Below are 18,790 nucleotides of genomic sequence, written 5' to 3'. Positions count from 1 at the left end.
ACAGGGAGAGGCCTTGTGTACAAGGAAGGAGCATAGAGTTGGCCAGCTAATAGAAATTTTTATAGCAGCTGTCCTTATCTTTGCTCAGAACAGGAAGAGGGGAAGAATCAGTGCTGGCGCATGCAGACTTTGCTGTTTACTGCCACAGGATTTAGAAGTAGGGCAGTGGTAGGCGGTGGCCTGTCCTTCCTGAAATAGGGAGTCAAACACCTAAAGAGTCAATGAGGCAGCTAAAATTCAATAGGCAGATTAGACAGAGGAGTGTAATTTTATAAAGTATCACTTGCTTTGTTCCCATTTAAAAACAATTTACAGTTTTAAATCTTTCCTATATGATATAGGATTCTTACATGTTTCTTAAATTGCTCTTTCAGCACAGGCTCCTTTTGTTTGCACAGCAAACAAAACACAGGAAAGTAATCTTCATATTCTTTTTTTATTAGGGCATTTTAAAATACATACATAGCATATATCCACTCCCAATCATCTTCTCTTATTCTCCCTCCACCCTCCTTTTCCTCTTCTCAAAGTAGCCCTCTAGTACCTTCTTTCTTCCTGGTAGGCACTCCACAGATGAAAAAAAACAAGATACTCATTTTTCTGGATCTGGATTATTTTGCTTATTTTAAAAGAAATGCCTACCTGGGGTGGGGGGAAGCCATTTGCTTGGTATTCTTTTCCTTGTCTTGTACCATTTGAATATATATATATATATATATATATATATATATATATATATATATATATATATATAATCTACTCAGAATGCAAAATGAAGCCTGGCCCTGACAGTCTTGAGGAAGCAGGGGAGAGCTGTCAGGGCTTTGGTAAACTTCTTAGGGTACACTCGGTGCAGTGTGATCCCACTGTCTTGCCTTGTGTTGCCAGACTTTTGATATTTTTCAGAAGATGCTGAACATCTGGAATTTGGTAGAAAATCATTAATTTCTCAAATGTGGGCGGCTAATTTGAAAATCCTAAAGCACTTTGCTATCTAAAGTTTGAGCTACATGTTTGAGCTTGACCTACCTGTAAGATAGGTCTTTGTTTTTTCTTCAAGCTCTTTTCTAATGATATAATTTGCCAACATAAAGAATGATATTCGAATAAAACTAGCACATGTAGGAAGAAAAGATGGATGTGTACAACAACTGGGAAGTCAAGAACAAGAAAGAACTGGGCAAACATTTTTGTATAAAAAAATTAAACTAGGCATTCTTTTGTTGGGAATTACTTAAGGTCAAATATTCAATGCATTTGTTACTTGCCAGACTGATGTCAGTAAGAAATTCCCATGGTTTTCTATCACAGAAGTGTTAGAAAATAACAATAATTTGAAAAATTTTATGATTAGCTGAATTATAAAGAATAATTACCTGCCTTATCGTGTACTTCTGCTTTTTACAAAGAACAGTATGGGTAATTTTAAAGAGTCAAATTACCTCTTTTCTTATCTCTCCAAATATCTAGAACACTTTGGGTTTATTCTTACATTTCTATTTTAATGAAAAAAATTTAGAATCAATTTTACATCATCATTTGGCTTGTTCATCAAGACTAAATCTCTGCTGATCTGTATATACTTCCAAAATCCCAAGGACAAGTACTAAGAGTTATGCTTCTATTCAGATTTAAAGATACATAAACAGAAAGTAGGTGCATACATTGTCTAACATATTTATTGTGATCAAGAAATAAATTTGGACTGGAGGCATGGCTCAAGTGGTAGAGCACCAGCCATGAACAAACCAGGAGAATGTGAGGCCCCAGGACTTATAGAAAGAAAAGGAATGAATTTCATTTAAGATTCTTTTAAGCCCAGACAGTTTCATTTCCTTTTCTTATGATCCTGTCTGCAAATTCTTGGGAACATCAGTTAAACATTGCACTTTCTTTTATATATTATCTTTTCTTCTTCCTCTTGATCCACCCCTCAGAATAATCTTTGCTATCTGAACATTTTCTTTTGTTTTACAAGATAGCAATTCAAAAAAAATTGAAATGTTATACATACACATTAATCAGAAGTCTGAACTGGCTATGTTTAGTTACACCTTAAAGTTAAATGACTTTTTTCCTCCTATGGAGAATTGTTTACTTTTTCCAGGTCCAAAAGGGGAGTGAGTGTTTTATCTAAAGAATGGACAAATGGGAGACCAAAGTACAAGGAAGCACTTCTGTCCAGACTCTTTCCCTTGGTTTCTGTGTAAGTTAGTATATTTTTATTTATTTATTTATTGCCAGTCCTGGGCTTGAGCTCAGGGCCTGAGCACTGTCCTTGGACTTTCTCAAGGCTAGAGCTCTACCACTTGAGCCTCAGCACCACTTCCAGCTTTTTTCTATGTATGTGGTACCAAGGAATCGAACCCGGGTCTTCATGCATGCTAGGCAAGCACTTTAACCACTAGGCCAAACTCCCGGCCCCTAGTATATTTTTTTTACTTGAATATTTTTCTTATTGCATTTTACTAAGAGAAAAGCATACTGCAAGTTTTTGAAGCAATTATGTTCACTATTATGATTACTTTTGTCTAGGAAGTGGTGCAGCTGGTCCTTAATTCATGTCTATAGTTGAAACGACAGAAAAATGTTACGTAGCCAGTACTACACACTTGTATCACTAGCTCCTCAAGACGTTGAGATATGAGGATTTCAATATGAAGCCAGCCTAGTCAGAAAGTCTGCGAGACTCTTATCTCTGATTAACCACCAGGAAGCTGGAAGTAGAGCTGAGAGTCAAGTGGTAGAGCACTATCCTTCAGCAATAAAGCACAAGCACAGTGCCCAGGCCCTACGTTCAAGTTCTAGGATGATCAGCAAAACAAACAAAAAGTTAATCTATTTATCAATGAAAGATATGAAATGATATGTGTTTATAGTAATTTCAAGAGAAATTCACAGTTGAAGTAGCTATTTTTAAAGCCCTATAATAATCAATATTTAATAAGCAGGACATATCATTTAATTCATACGTAAAGGAATACTTGAGCCCAATGTATACATATTCTAGAAAAAAATGGTTGTCCAATAATAAACTTAATTTTTATTCAATATTACATATTTACCAAGTAAATATAAATTTTCTAATTTGTTGGTTGTAAGATTTTAAAGTAAAAGACATTAGAGTAGGAGCAATGAATAATTATTTTTAGACATTTTATTCATTTAATCCTCCTCATAACTCAGTAAAAAATGTATTGCCTTTGGTTTTTAAATGGAAAACAGGCTCTCAGAATAAATGTCATGCAATTACCCAACTAGAAAGAGGTATAAAGAATCTACAACCATTTGTGTCTTCCACACCATACAACCCTTAACAATCTTGAGGAGGAGCCTATTTGTTAATGGTAATGTACACCATAAAATGAGAATTTCGAATTGTGTTTCCAGGGAGCTGAAGTTTTTCAATATTTGCGACTATTGTACATGTTTGGTCATTGTGCGTGACTTCTGTGCTTAGGGGTTTTCCTAACACCTATATGAAGGGGTATAAATGGTTAGAGGTGACATAGATAACTGAGTTCAAATTTTGGCCTTGCCAAAACTTTGAAATTTGGAGAAAATTGTCCAACTTTACTGAACTTCAGTTCTCCATTTTCACATCTACCGCCGAGATTAGCACTCTCAGCCCAATCCCTAATAAAGCCCCTAACAATAATGATTGCTAAAGTGATTATGTAAAATTGAGGATATTCTGCTCCAACTAATTTACTGTTATGAGATTTGGTCTTAAGCAAGTACCCATGTCTAAAAGCAGATGAGAGAATATTGATTGACATAACAATATTTTTAGTGGTATTGGGGTGTGTTCTAAGCTCTAGGCCTGTGCTCTGCCACTTGAGCCATTCCTAGTCTTTGTGGCTTATTTTATTTTAGTCAGAGTCTTGTATATTTGCTCAGGGATAGATGTTTCTCTTCCCTCCCCTTCATTTTTGTTACCATATATCCTTTGAGCACAGTCATGGTGATATAGCCATACATGAATATAAAATTATTTGATTAGATTCATCCCCTATTGCTCTTTCTTGTTCCTTTCCCCTCTTTTAAACATTTTTAAACCAGATTTTATTAATCTATTTTCCTACACCTGTGTGAAATACTTTGGTCATATTTACTCCTCTTCATCTCCTTTCATTCTCGCTCCAGCTGGTTGTAGACTTGGTAAATTAAAAAAGAACATGAAATATTTGTCTTTCTCAGTCTGGTTTAATCCACATAACATAATGATACTTATTTTTTTTTTACTTTTCCCAATTCTAATCACCTCTGGTATTCTTTGTTTCATCATAGTATTTCATTTATATTCCCTGATGCTTTTCATTTCTCAAAAGTTTGAGTTTTTGGTTTCTTTTTTTCTATTTTATTTTATTTTATTGTTGATGTGATATACAGAGGGGTTACAGTTAAATTCATTAAGTGTGGGTACATTACCCTTGAACATTGTTACCCTTTCCCATGTTTTTCTCCCACTTTCCTTCCACCCACTCACCTTGTTTTTCCCTTACCTTCCAATTCAAATACACAAATAAATAATATATAATACATCAAGTACCAAATTCAGATGCAGTAACAACATGAGATAAACCTTAAGGGAAAAGAAGAACAAAGAAATAGCTTCACATAGTACATTAAGAACAACAATCACAAAGATTTTTTTTCCAAGTCTTTCCATTTCCTTACAAATGTGGCAATGTCATTCTTTCTGATGGCAGCATAGAATTTCATGGTGTAAGTACCACGTCTTCATGATCCATTAATCTACCGAGGGGCATCTGGATTGATTCCATATTTTCGCTATTATGAATAATGCTGCGATAAACATGGTTGTGCTGGTAGGTTTGGTATGGCTTTTTTTTTTAATGAAGTGAATTGTTGGGTCATAAGGGAGCTGTATTTTCAGTGTTTTGCTTTCTAGAGTGGTTAGACAAGTTTACACTCACACCAACAGTGTAGTAGCGATCTTTCCTGGCCACATCCCCATCAGCATCTGTTGTTATTATAATATTAATTGATCATGGCCATTCTCACTGGGGTGAAGTGAAATCTCAAAGTTGTTTTGATTTGCATTTCATTTATGGCCAGAAATGTCAAGCATTTCTTCATGATGACACTACGTTTCTATTGGTGAAGTTACTTAGTAGTTTATAGTATTTTGTTTTAGAGGCCATACTAAACTAATGCATTCCATTTATTCCATTTTGCTAGCAGTGATTACTTCCTATTGCTTTGTGTGATTTTTGACACTTCCACAGTGGAAAGCCTGTGGGATCCATATTTGCCTTACAGAGCTAGGCTGAATAAGAACTCAGGATTATTTGTTGAGAAACAGTAAACAATTGCAAGCTAGTTACCAGTCATGCTCAGGCAAATTATGTCAATTAAAAAAATTAAAAGTAGCTGCCATTTGGCCTCAATTTTTTCAGTCTTATTTATTTCCATATCTTACATCTATCATGCGTGCTAATCAATCCTAGCTCTTATAACACTTTTATAATATCTACTTCATGCAGGTAACCAAAATATCCCTGTGTAACAAGTCCTGTGTTCTGTTGTTCCCTTTACACTATTTCCTTTCTCTTCCCAAGCTTGCCTTCAAATTTCCACCGGTCACAAATCATCTGAGGTTCATCACACCACACACACTCAGTTTTGTGAGTCATTGTAGACTAGTTATAATCTTTGAAATGTAGGTATCTGGGAATTTTATGCCTAGACTTAAATGATTAATTATCTGAGGGCTAGGATTGTGTTTTATTTAGGTGGGCACCTCACACATGTGTATGAAAGTGAAATGAGAAGTAGACATGCAGAGTGTGTTTGGATTAAATATGGTTGCTGTAAAATTAATGAGTCATATTCAGGAGAAATTGCCAGTTCATGGACAAAAAAGGAGATCTGACTCATGCAGAAGCTGCAGTGATATATCAATGCAGATAGTCTGTAGAAACTAGGAAAGTTAAAGAAGAGGTATCTTTCTCCTTGGAAGAAGTTTGTCATAGCAGTCATCAGAAACTGATAGTAGCACTAAAAATGTTGCCATTGGAGCTGCAGCATGTTACTGTTGAATCTCGAGTTTTTGGTTTCTTAAAGCAAATAAATACTTAGTAGTACACACTTAGTAGTATAGGTTCCTATCATATATCCAGCTCAAAGCAGTAACATATCTTTAAAGTTATCACACTGTAGAATTGTTTAGCTTAATTTCCAAAAGATTAAACACCAGAAAGATATAAACTGACCTCTCAGAGTTAACATTTACAGAGTAAGAGTCACAGATTTTTGCATGATCATTAAAAGCTGGTGCTTTCCTTGGCTAGAGGAGTGTGTGAAAATCTCACCCACCTCAGCACAGGGAGATAAAATAGGGATGAGGTAACCACTGGAAAACCTAAGAATGGAAAAATGTCATGTGATTATTATCTCTACATTCTATAAGGAGGGTCAAGTGTCAACATTGTACACTATTTGAATTTCTTAAAACAGTGAAAGAACCATCATCAACACTGTAAAACTAGTACTGTTTCCTAAAATGTTTTTGAGCATTCCTGATTTGGACATGGAGTTTAAATCTTTTAGCTTTTAAATAGTATTCTTTGGAATTTCCTCTTTACCCTTGGGGTACCTGGTAAGTTGTGGATTCCCTTTTTCATGTTTTGAATCTCATGTTAATAGTTACCATTTAGAGTACATTTCTACCTACTGGTCATCTCTGTCACTTTCTTTCAAAAGCACTCACCCAGAACACACTTTGTAACCTGACTAAATAAAGAGGAACACCTCGTGATGAAGTTAATAAACTGATAAGAGGAACTTATTATGAAACATTCCAAATACAGCTCAGTGCAAAAAAAAAAAAGTTGTCCGATGTGAAAACATGAAGTTCACTGGAAAATTCAGAGCTGAAATGAAGCATAACTAAAGCAGACTCCAGCACACATTTATTTAACTATTACCCAGAATCACATCACTGGAGGGAGATACTTATTGTTAGGTAAAGTATTCTCAGCCCAGGTTTCTAGAGGTAAGAAGTAAGAGGTCCACAAAAGTAGGCAGGTTCTCCATAACACTGTCACTGTCAAGACTAGACTTATACAGCCCTTAAGACTCTGGTGGAGGTTCCTTTATAGAAATCTCCTATCTTGTTTGTATAAAAGCTATTTTTTGCTATTTCTCCACAATGTATCTCAGTAAAGTCATTGGGAGGGAGACAATTTTTTTCCTCATAAAACTTTGTTTTAATGGCTCTCAAAATTCTGTGACAGATTTTTCGTTGTTTTATGTTCATTTTTTAAAAAGTACTGCTTTTTAGACATGTGAAAGGGTATCAATATATGTGAATGAATGCACCTTCTATCTGGCAAATATCATGTACCCCTTTTACTAATTACAATAAAAAGAAAAAAGAAAAAAAACTAACAACTTAAAGTTGCCACCCCAAAGAAAATGGCCTACAAATAATTTTCCTTTCTTTTTGAAGGTTTTATGATGCATTTTTATCATTAACCAGTTCTTTACTATTACACTTTAAATGGCCAATTGAAACAAATAGTTAGAGATCATTTCTCCACACTGGTGAAGACAGAAATGGCAGGTATAGGGATAATATTCATTTAGCCTTCTGAGCTTTTTGGACAGACTTCATGACCAGACTAGCTCCCACAGTCTTCTTGTCCACAGGTTTGATGACACCTATGACAACTGCCTCAAATGAGGAACAGCAAAATGACCCAGAGGAGGGTGGGTAATCAGAGAAACACACATGGGCTCATCTTAAAAGACTCGAAACACAATATGTCATGATAGATGAGGTGATTTTGAATCCTCCTATAAGGTGCCTACTATGTGCCAGTCTCTGAGTTTGGAACAGGAAAATAAACTTAAGAGACTATCAAAGATAGTCACTGATATTTAGTAGGAAAAGGCAAGAGATTCATTATATTGTAGCAGGGATTATTTTAGTTGATCTGTTCATAGTGTACAATGGGTTAACTTAGTGGCAACACTTAAGACTAATCTGGAAAGAGAAAAGTCTTCCCACAAAAGACAATGCTTCAGTTGCATCTACTCTTTTTTTAATTTTTTTATTGTGATTAATAGAAGGGTTATATTATATTCACCAGATAGAAGGTGCATAACTTCACAAACATTGACCCTTTCTCATGACATGGTCCCCATTTATCTCCCACCCTTCCCCCACTCATCTTCATTTCCCCCCTTCCCTATCCAATTTCAAATAACCAATTAAGCACATATAAAATATATTAGATAACAATATAAGATAATCAAGGGATGGCAAAAAAGATGAGAGATAACATAGTACATTAAGGACATCAATCACTCATTATATGTCTTTTGTTTCCTTATCCTGGAGGTCCTTACATTTAGTGTCATGCTATTTGGCCTTATGTCTCTAGATTTTGTTCTATTGTAAATCTTTGTTAGGAGAGCCCAAGGTTTCTACTGATTATGACAAATGAGGGAAACCATTGGGCCTATGTTCCTTTGAGTCTGGCTTACTTCACTTAATATGATTTTTTATAAGTCTTTCCATTTCCTTTCAAATGGGGGCGATGTCATTCTTTCTGACAGCAGCATAGAATTCCATTGTGTATAAATACCACATCTTGTTGATCCACTCATCAACTGAGGGACATCTAGGTTGGTTCCATATCTTTGCTATGGCAAATAGTGCTGCAATGAACATCGTTGTGCTAGTGGCTTTAGTATGTCCTTGTTTCTGGACAATTGGGTAAATGCCTAGTAGTGGAATTGCTGGGTCATAGGGGAGCTCTATGTTTAGTCTTTTGAGGAACTGCCATACTGCTTTCCATAATGGTTGAACGAGTTTGCACTCCCACCAACAGTGTAGTAGTGATCCCTCCTGGCCACATCCCCTCCAGCATCTGTTGTTATTAGTTTTCTTGATCCTGGCCATTCTAACTGGAGTGAGGTGGAATCTTAGAGCTATTTTGATTTGCATTTCATTTATGACCAGAAATGTTGAGCATTTCTTCATGTGTCTATAGGCCATTTTTATTTCTTCTTCAGAGAAGACTCTCTTGAAGTCTTTGGCCCATCTTTTAATGGGATGGTTGTTACTTTGGAGATTAGTTTTGGAGTGATTCAATTTTAGATATGAGGCCTTTGTCCGTTGTTTGGTTGGTGAAGATCTTCTCCCATTCTGTAGGCTTCCTAATTATTTTACTAGCTATGTCCTTTGCCATACAGAAGCTCTGCAGTTTAATGCAGTCCCACTTATCTAGCCTTTCTCTGATTTATTGTGATACTTGGTCCTTATTGAGAAAGTTTTGACCTGTGCCAAGGAGGCCTAGTGTATCTCCTATTCCTTCTTGTAAAGTTTTCAGTGTGTCAGCTTTTACCTCCAGGGCTTTGATCCATTTGGAGTTAATTCTAGTGCAGGGTGACAAAGAAGGATCCAACTTTAGTTTTCTGCAGGTGCTTAACCAGTTCTGCCAGCACCATTTGTTGAAGAGGCTATCTTTCTTCCATTCTATTTATTTGTCCCCCTTATCAAAGATTAGGTGGCCATAGGTCTGTGGTTTAATATCTGGGTCCTCAGTTCTATTCCATTGGTCTTCAGGCCAGTTCCTGTGCCAGTACCAAGCTGTTTTGATAATTATAGCTCTGTAATAGAGTCTAAAGTTTGGAATTGAAATTCCTCCGGCGCTGTTCTTTCTGCTAAGAAGTGTTTTTGCTATACGGGGTCTTTTATTATTCCATATGAAATTTTGGATTGCCTCTTCTATTTCTTTAAAGAATGACATTGGGATGATGATGGGTATTGCGTTGAATTTGTAGTTAGCCCTTGGCAAGATTGTCATTTTCTCGGTGTTGATTCTTCCAATCCAGGAGCATGGGAGGTTTTTCCATCTCCTCAGTTCTGCTTTAATTTCCTTTTTCAGGGTTTTAAAGTTTTCATCAAAAAGGTCCTTTACCTTCTTAATTAAGTTGAGTTGCATCCACTGTTATTTATTTAGTGGTACTTACTTGCTCATTAAGTGTTACCAGGCCAAGCATGGTGGTACACATATGTAATCCCAGCTATGCAGGAGGATCAGCCCCTTCAGTTAGCCCCAGGCAAAAGTGAGATCCCATCTGAAAAATGAACTATAATCAAAAGTGCTGGTGGCGGTGAAGGGGTGGAGGCAGTTTGGCACAGGTGTTAAAGCACCCCCACCTAACTAGCAACTGTGAGGTACTGAGTTCAAACTACAGTTTTGAACAGATAGTACAAATCCTTCATGAAAATACAAAGGAGAATGAAAAACAAAAAAAAAATCTCTCCACATAGTAATTGCCTTTGATAAGGTGGTGACTATTCTACAGATGCATGGGTTTATTTACACATAATAATGGGATACATGCAAAATAAAAACTTATTCAAGTGTCTGTGTGTGTGTGTGTGTGTGTGTGTGTGTGTGTGTGTATGTGTGTATGTGTGTGTGATGTTGCTAAAGTTTGAACTCAGGGCCTTGCTTTCTCCCTTAGCTCTTTTACTCAAGATCAGTGCATTAATGTATGAGCCATAGACACACTTCTGACTTTTTGGTGGCTCATTGGAGATAAAAAAAAAAATCCATGCATTTTTTACCCAGCATGCCTTTGAACTGCAAACCTCAGATTTAAGCCTCTTGAGTAACTAGCTAGTAGAGTTATGAGCCACCAGCACCAGACAAAATATCATTTTTTTAATCAGTGGTAAGTTTAAACATCATTTTACATTTTTTATCTCCTGGTTTTTATGTATTGCATATGTATGCTTCTCATCATTTGGTTGCCTTATAAATGGGAGATATTAATGTCTACCTATCCTGTATACTATGATTGTTGTATTCCTTCTGCTTAATTATGGTTTTAAAATACTTTTGAATCAGGCCTATCAGTCTTTTTTAATTTATTTTTATTTTTGCGAGGAATATGAAAAGTTTTCTCCATATTATTACTGAAAATGTATAGTTTTATTCTTATTATTTAAACTGTCTAGAATTAAAATGAAGATGAGCTTCTGTTAGTCACCTTTTTTATTTTATGAGTCAAGTCCAATACAGTGGTTAAGAGAATAGAGCTTGGTGTCAAGTTTCCTGGTTCCAAATTCTGGCTCCATTGCTTTCAAAGTGGATGACCCTATTTTCCCAAATATAAAATGGCAGACACCAGTATCTCTTGGAGTTGTTTTCAGGCCTTTTGTTTGTTTTTTTTTACTGTGTACAAAAGGTTTAGAACCACTGGGTTCTGGAGGCTGGCACCTGTAATCTTAGCTGGTCAGGATGCTATGGTCTGAGGGTCACATTTCGATGCAGGCCTAGGCAGGAAAGTCCTTGAGACTCTTATCTCCAGTTAACTATCAAAAAGGCAGAAATGGTGTTTTAGTTCCAGTGGTAGAGCCTTAGCCTTGTGCAAAAAGCTCCAGGACAGCATGCAGGCCCTGAGTTTAAGTCCCAGAACTGTGGCAAAAAAAAGTAAATAAAAAATTAGAACAATACATAGCAAGTAGTAAGAGTACTAAACCATAACTGTTATTATACATCAACTCGATAAACAAATTTGGACACCAAATTTAATGAAAACAGCCTAAACCCAGTTAATTAGCATTTTACTTTTCATCTCCACGAATTTAACTTCTGTAGTTACCTAAAATAAGTAGAATCATGAAAGATTTGTCCTTTTTGCCTCTTTTCACTTGCCTGTCTTCAAGTTTCATGCATTGTTCAGCATATGTCAGAATTTCCTTTCTTTTTCTAGATGACTAATCCATTGTGTGTACATATCCATTTTGTTTTTTCTTTTACCTGTATTGATTTCACCTTTTGGCTAATATGAGCCAGACTGCTATAAACCTGAGTGTGTAGTTAATTATGCCTAACTTCTGTTTTAATTCTCGCATGTTTATACAAAGATGTGGAATTGCTGAGTCACATTCACAAGGTAACTTAATTTTATGACATCATTATACCTTTTTACCACACCCTTTTGCACCCTTAAAAAGCAGTGTAAAAGAGTTCCAATTGTCCATGACCTTACATACAGTTCTCATTTTCTTTTTTAAATAGCAGCCTTCTTGATGAGTGTGATGTAGATATTGACCATTCTAAGTTAAAGTTTGAAGAATGAATAGGAATGAGCCAGACAGAGGACAAAAATAGTTAGTAGTATTTCCTTAGCTGCCAGTAGCTATTGTTATGGTTGGAACATTTTTAGTTTCACGAAGAACTTTTCCTGTTGATCCACATAAGATACAAGGAGTGAACTACACTGGGAAAGAAATAATGTAGACTTTCCTGCAAGGAAGTAGAGCAGGGCAGGCAGCCAAAGTTAGAAATATTTATGCAGCTGTTGCCTAAACCAATCCAAAGAAACTTCTGGTGACTGTTCACAACGTGAATGTTTAGTTAGAACTTATTGACTTAAGAAAAATCTGAAGCCCAACATCTTTTTAATCTTTGCATATAAACTAAAGAAGCTGAATATGGACAAATATGTATTTGTGGATACTCTGTTGTGAGCTGGACCTCAGTGAGTTTATGAAATGATTCCAGTTTTCTTCTTTTGATCTTATTTTCAACCCATCCCACCTCAACAGTCCTGTGGTCTTGGAATGAATGCCCTTGGTAGGGTTTAGTTTCCTGCCCAGGTGCTCATATTCTGTGCTCTGCCCACACAAACATGAAATAGAGCCCTCTCCCAAATGTCAAGTCATGAACTGTTGCTCCTAGTCAATTTGTGCCTAGCCAGTGACAAAATTAATACCAATACACTTCTCACACAGTGTACTACAGAGCACTTTGTAACCAGAGTTCTCTTTCAGATCTCAGAAGTTTAGATTTATGATTATTGTAACATTTTGCCCTACCTGGAAGGTGTAAAGTTGTCTGCTCCCATATTCAGGTCAGAATAGCCAACTTACCACCTAGCCAATGGAAAAGAAAATAGCAATTATTTTATTTTTTTTCTGTCCTACCACTCTGTTCGTTGTTAGATATTCTTTGAGACATCCAACCAGGTACAGCTTACATACTATAGTCCTCTGCTAAATTTTGTATTTTTCTCCCACTTCAGAAAGATTGGCCATTCCAGTCATAAAAGTTTGCTTTGTTTGTGTCAGGCTTGTAATCCTAGCTGCTCAGGAAGCTGAGGTCTGAGGATCACAGTCCAAAGCCAGCATGGGCATGAAAGTCCATGAGATTCTAATTAACCACCAGAAATCCAGAAGTGGCACAATGGCTCAAGTAGTAGAGTACTAGCCTTGAGCTATAGAGCTCAGGGACAGAGCCTAGGCCCTGAGACACAACAGACAAAAATAACGTTTACTTTGTTATTCAATATAACCTTCTAGGAATTATAGGAAGAATTCTAAAAACAAAGTAGAATACACATTTTTTAAATGTCAAGCTTATTATGCAAAAGAAGGAAAAATTGTTCTAAATTATTAGACTGATGATGTTTACAACTCTGAATATTCTAAAACTCATTATTCTTCATACTTTCGATGGGTAAAATGTATAGCATGTGAATTATATCTTAATAAAAGTGGGTTTAGCCATAGAATCCCAAACACCTCCTGGTAAAAAAACAAGGAGCATAGTTATTAGGCAGCTAAATGTAACAGAGTAACTGTCTGCATAATAGTTAAGGGAGCTGAGTGGTGTCTTTGTAGTTAATAGTCTTATTTGATGCTCATAGTAAGTCCCTGAGGAGGAAACACTACAATCTTTGTTTCACAGATAAAAATTTCATCTAGATGAGGTTAAACACTTTTGATAAGCTATGCAGTCAGTAGGGAATGTGTTTGGGGTTTGAGCCTAGGAAACAGCCTTCAGAATGTGACCTCTGAGACACTGAACTAATCTGAGCCCCAGATGGCCTTTATTAATTATCCTCAATGTCAGCATTATCTCCAAAGAGCACAACAAGTTCTTTCATGTAGCTGAGGCTTCCTTTTATGCAATAGAATCCACAAAAATAGTTACAGACATATCATAGGGTCTCAATTATCTAAAATTTAATAGACATTTTAAGAATTAATGTGTCAGATTTTGTCATTTGCATTAATTTGGAAGTCTCCAATGATAAAGTAGCTTGCAGTGGAAGGAATCCTTATGCTCAAAAATTGCTTTTGAATCAAGATACTCTGAAACTGTTAATGTCAAGTTTTTCCACATTTTTCTTCTTAAAAAAATCGCAGCATCATTGTCACTGAGTATGCATACCACCAACTAGGGGACATCAAAGATATGATGTTAGAGGAGATGTCAGAGGAGAATGCACCCTCCCAACACCACCTAGGTGAGCTCAACCTCCATGATAAAGTTGAGGTGATTTATATTCTATGACTTAAATAGTTAGGAAGCAAAAACTAATTCTGTCTCTGGCAAGAAATTTTATACTAAAGAACTAGAAAAATAGCCACATATTGAAATTTTGCATAAGAGAATATTCTTGGAGTTAAGACGTGGGGTTATTTCTTCCCCTTTACTTTCCACAGAACTCACAGAGCATAAAGTTTCTTTCTGCTGCTTTCCATCTCTCTTCTCCAAGTCTCCACCCATTGGAATATTTCTACAAGTTATGTTTCAGAGACCAGATTATGTAATCTAGTGATTTATATAAATGCAACAAGGTAGGTAACTAAGATCAATAAATCATTCTAACTATCTGCTTGTGAATTAGCCGAAAGGGTTACAACTGAATTTTTTGGTAATGTCAAGTTGATTTTCCAACACCATTTTTAGCTTAAATTAATATCTTTGTTTAGTTGTACTGAGATCCCAGAAGAAATCATTGGAAGATTATACAGGAATAAAACAGAAACTGCACTTAGAAACTATACTATTTTTGCTCTAGACAGTTCTTGCTACATAGTCTATGCTGGTCTTAAGCTCCAGATCCTCCTCCCTGTCTCACAAGAAATAGGATTATAGGAATAAGCTTCCATATCCAGTTCAAAACTTCACTTATTAAGGACTATTAATTTAATAAACCACATACATTAGTAACTCTGAAGCAAGACTTTCTCGGTAAGGCAGTCAGTTAACACAGTTTGTGAGCATATACTGTAAGTCCTTCACTATGTTAGTGCTTATGCTAATTGAAATACGAAGAGAAAATAGAATGCAAATCAAAAATTCTCTTGGTTTATCAGAAAATGAGTTCGTGGAGGTAAATTAGCCTTTGGACTTAAAGAATGTATAGTTTGGGGCCAGGAGTGTGGCCTAGTGGTAGAGTGCTCACTTAACATGCACAAAGCCCTGGGTTTGATTCCTCTGAACTACATATACAGAAAAAGCTCAAGTGGTAGAGCGCTACCCTTGAGTATGCTCAGGACAGTGTGCAGGTCCTGAGTTCAAACCCTAGAACTGGTAAAGAAAAAAAAAGAATCTATAGTTTGGAAGATTCCATTTCTATCAAATCCTTGGAGTAATGGAGGAAAATAAGCAGTGTACTTTGTCAGAGAAGACAGAAATGGTGCTCTGGCTAGAGATAGGAAAAAGCTACAAAAGTATATCCATAACCTTGTGTACAAAGAGTTGTGACCTTTGTATAGTGGTCACAAGTGTAACATTTATAAAGAAGTGGGGAACTGTATTTTTCATCTGAACTTTTTGAAAGGTCAAAGTTCAGAAAAGAGCAGGGACTGAAATAAGAAAGAGCAAAGGAGTCAGAGAAAGACAATTTACTCATCACAAGTAGAGACAACAAGATTTTTAGGAAGAGAGAACAGTATAAATGACACAGGTGGATCTAAGGTTCCAAACATGGCTGATGCAAAAGCAGTTGTTAGCAGAAAGAATGGGATAGACAGAACATAACTCAGATATGATATCATTCAGTTTTATTCAATTTCACATAGGAATGGTATACGGTTTGTTGGAAAGTCGAGGCTACAAATAGCAAGTAAGAATCAGCTGCTCTGGCTAGAGCAGTAAAACCAGACAGGATTGGAGTACAAATTACAGAAAGCTTTACATTAGATGGCTTGAAAAAGGAGTATGATACTCTGAAGTGACAAAAGTTAGAATAAGGCATGAGAAGAATCACAAATAGAGTAACCAAAACGTGAACTCAACCCCTTTGAACCAGGAAGTCTAAGGTGAAGGTTACCAGAGGATATGAAGATCCCAGGAACAATTGCACAAAACATGTGAAATTATTTCCTTTTAAAGTGATTTTAACTGTGTTATCTGTAAATGTTCCTATTATTATATGTACTTAAAGCCTAACAATATTTCTTTCTCTTTTTTTTGTGGATCATGGGGGTTGAACTCGGCCTGGATGCTGTCCCCGAGCTTTTTAGCTTAAGGCTACCACCCTACCCTTGAGCCAAGCCCCATTTCCCATTTTCTAAAGGTTAATTGGAGATAAGAGTCTCAGGTCCTTTTGTACCAGGGATGGCTTTGAACCTTGATCCTCAGATCTCAGCCTCCTGAGCAGCTAGGATTACAGGTGTGAGCCACCACGCCTGGCTCCTAATAATATTTCTTTTCCGCTTTCCAGTCCTTGAAAAGTGATTAGTATTAAAATCCAGTTACAAAATTTTAAATTGTATAAAACTTGCAGAGTTTTTACCCTGATAAAGACTTACTCCTAAATATATAGCCTTTCTCTAAATTTCAAGAACAGAAATGGTGGCAAATGTTTTGCTTAGAAAGGGAAAACAAAAGAGAAACACTTGTTTGTAAACTCTTTCTCCTTTTCTGGTTTTATAGAAGATTGGTCCAAGGAGTATGACATATAGATTTGGTCATATTCAGAGTTGAATTATGTACTCCCAGATTATACATTGAGGTTCTAATGCCCTCTGATATGCCTACTTTGAAAATAGAGTTATTGCAGATGCAAATAGTTAATATGAGAAGATACTGGATTAGAGGGACCTCTAATGCAAAATCATTGCTTTATAACAATAGGGCATTTAAGCATAGATACACAGAAGATGAAGACAAGGAGTGAGATGAAGCACCCAAGCTAGAGATTGCCCAAGGTTGCCAGCAAACCACCAAAAATGAAGTCCTGTATGGAATTTATTATATTTTATAGCTTCCAGAAGAAACCATCCCCTCTGACACCTCAACCCTGCATTTCTGGCCTTGGGAACTGAGAGAACACATTTCTGTTTTGTAAGCTTTTTAGCTTGTGGTACTTTGTTAAGACAGTTCTGGCAAATATTTGTTCCAAAACAAGTTGTTTCTCAATTCATTTTCCCATGGGGTGCACGTGCAAAACTCATGTGCCACAAAAATGATATGGTGCTTTCATTCACTGATTGGAAAAAAATATATTCACACCAGCATTTAAAACAGCTTCATTTTCCTAGTGTACTCCCACTTATTTCCCAGAGAAGTCCTTCTTTGACTAAAGTATACTTAGAGAGATTGAGAGAGTAACTGTTACTATTCTGGAATGCTTACACTTCTAAACAAATCCAATCTCAGAGCTGGCCACATCCACGCTAATTGGCAAATTGCAGTGCTTTTTTTTAAAATAGAAAATAGATCCAGGCAAAGTTGTCTGTTAACAGCAGACTGAATCAGTGTTTTAAACTGTGGCAATGATTATAACTCCTGGAAATGCACTATTAGTGCTGTCTTTTGGCATTCGGTGTTACTGGAAAAAATAATAACATAATGTGGCTTTTTATATAACTCTAGACATTCATGGCTTAGTAGGTTGTTACTCGACTGACAAACAATGTCTCTATATAGTGGAAATATTTTCAATAGTCAAATTGCTGAGTGGGTGGCTCCCATGGTAGAAATAGTTAGGTGTGTTCAATATCATATTTTTCTACTTATAGGACCTATAATAGGCTGTTCTGTAGCCAATGCTTTTCTTTTCAGATAAAGAAGCCACCTAACATATACTGGATTTAAATTAGAATTATAAAATGTTATATAGATTTTTTTACTTGCCAAATATTGATGAATACTCATTTTGGCTCCCCTTTCTTCAAAGTAAAACAGAAATTAGTACTTTCAAGTGATCATAATCTTTAGAATGTGCATTTGTATAGTAGTTGATGACTACAAATAATCTATGAATAATATTGCCAAAGTAAACTGAGCCCCAAAGCATATGGCCCTTCACTGGTAATACCACATGATCTTATGCCTTCTTCCCAATTTTCTGTGGACATACTTACCTCTTCTACCTGGTTTGTTACAATTTTCTGTTCATTGCTTTTAAGAGATGGAGATGAAAACCATATACTTTGACAGGAAAGTTTTCTTTTCTAGCATCAAATGGCTGTCCATTGAGGCATTTGTTCAAGTCAGTCAGAGACCAAGGAAGAATCCACCACTCGTGGTGCATGAAGCTGAATTCATTCACCACTGAACTAACTTTGAATTCAACTGTTTTACTGAAGCTGTCCAGCCACGAACCACAATGTCTTAGTTGGTATCAACACATATCTGGCTTTCAGTGTTCAGCATTTGAGAGCACAGGAAAGGTAGGAAATGTGGACTGTATTCTTTTCCAACAGAAGCAGCTTCTACTCAGTCAATTTCTGCCTTTGGAAGTGGGCCATCACGAACAGATTTCTCAATTTTCCAAGAGATTTCAGAAAGTATTTTGTTCTGCTTTGCTTTTAGGTCAAATATTTAGACTTTCACATGTTTCAGAAACTATCAGCTTGCAAATAGGCAGACAATGCTTTAGTCAATACAAATTTAACATCGTCAGGCTCTGGGGTCAAATGTTTGTAATAGATTTCAACTGGATTGAAATAAGGGTGTTGGCAAGGTTCCATTCCCTTGGGACAGTAGTGGAACAT

The sequence above is a fragment of the Megascapheus bottae genome, chromosome 21 (genome assembly GCF_031878675.1).
Source record: "Megascapheus bottae isolate mThoBot1 chromosome 21, mThoBot2.hap1, whole genome shotgun sequence".
Lineage (NCBI taxonomy): Eukaryota > Metazoa > Chordata > Mammalia > Rodentia > Geomyidae > Megascapheus > Megascapheus bottae.
The sequence above is the reverse complement of the archived record's forward strand: the minus strand, read 5'-3'. Positions refer to the sequence as shown.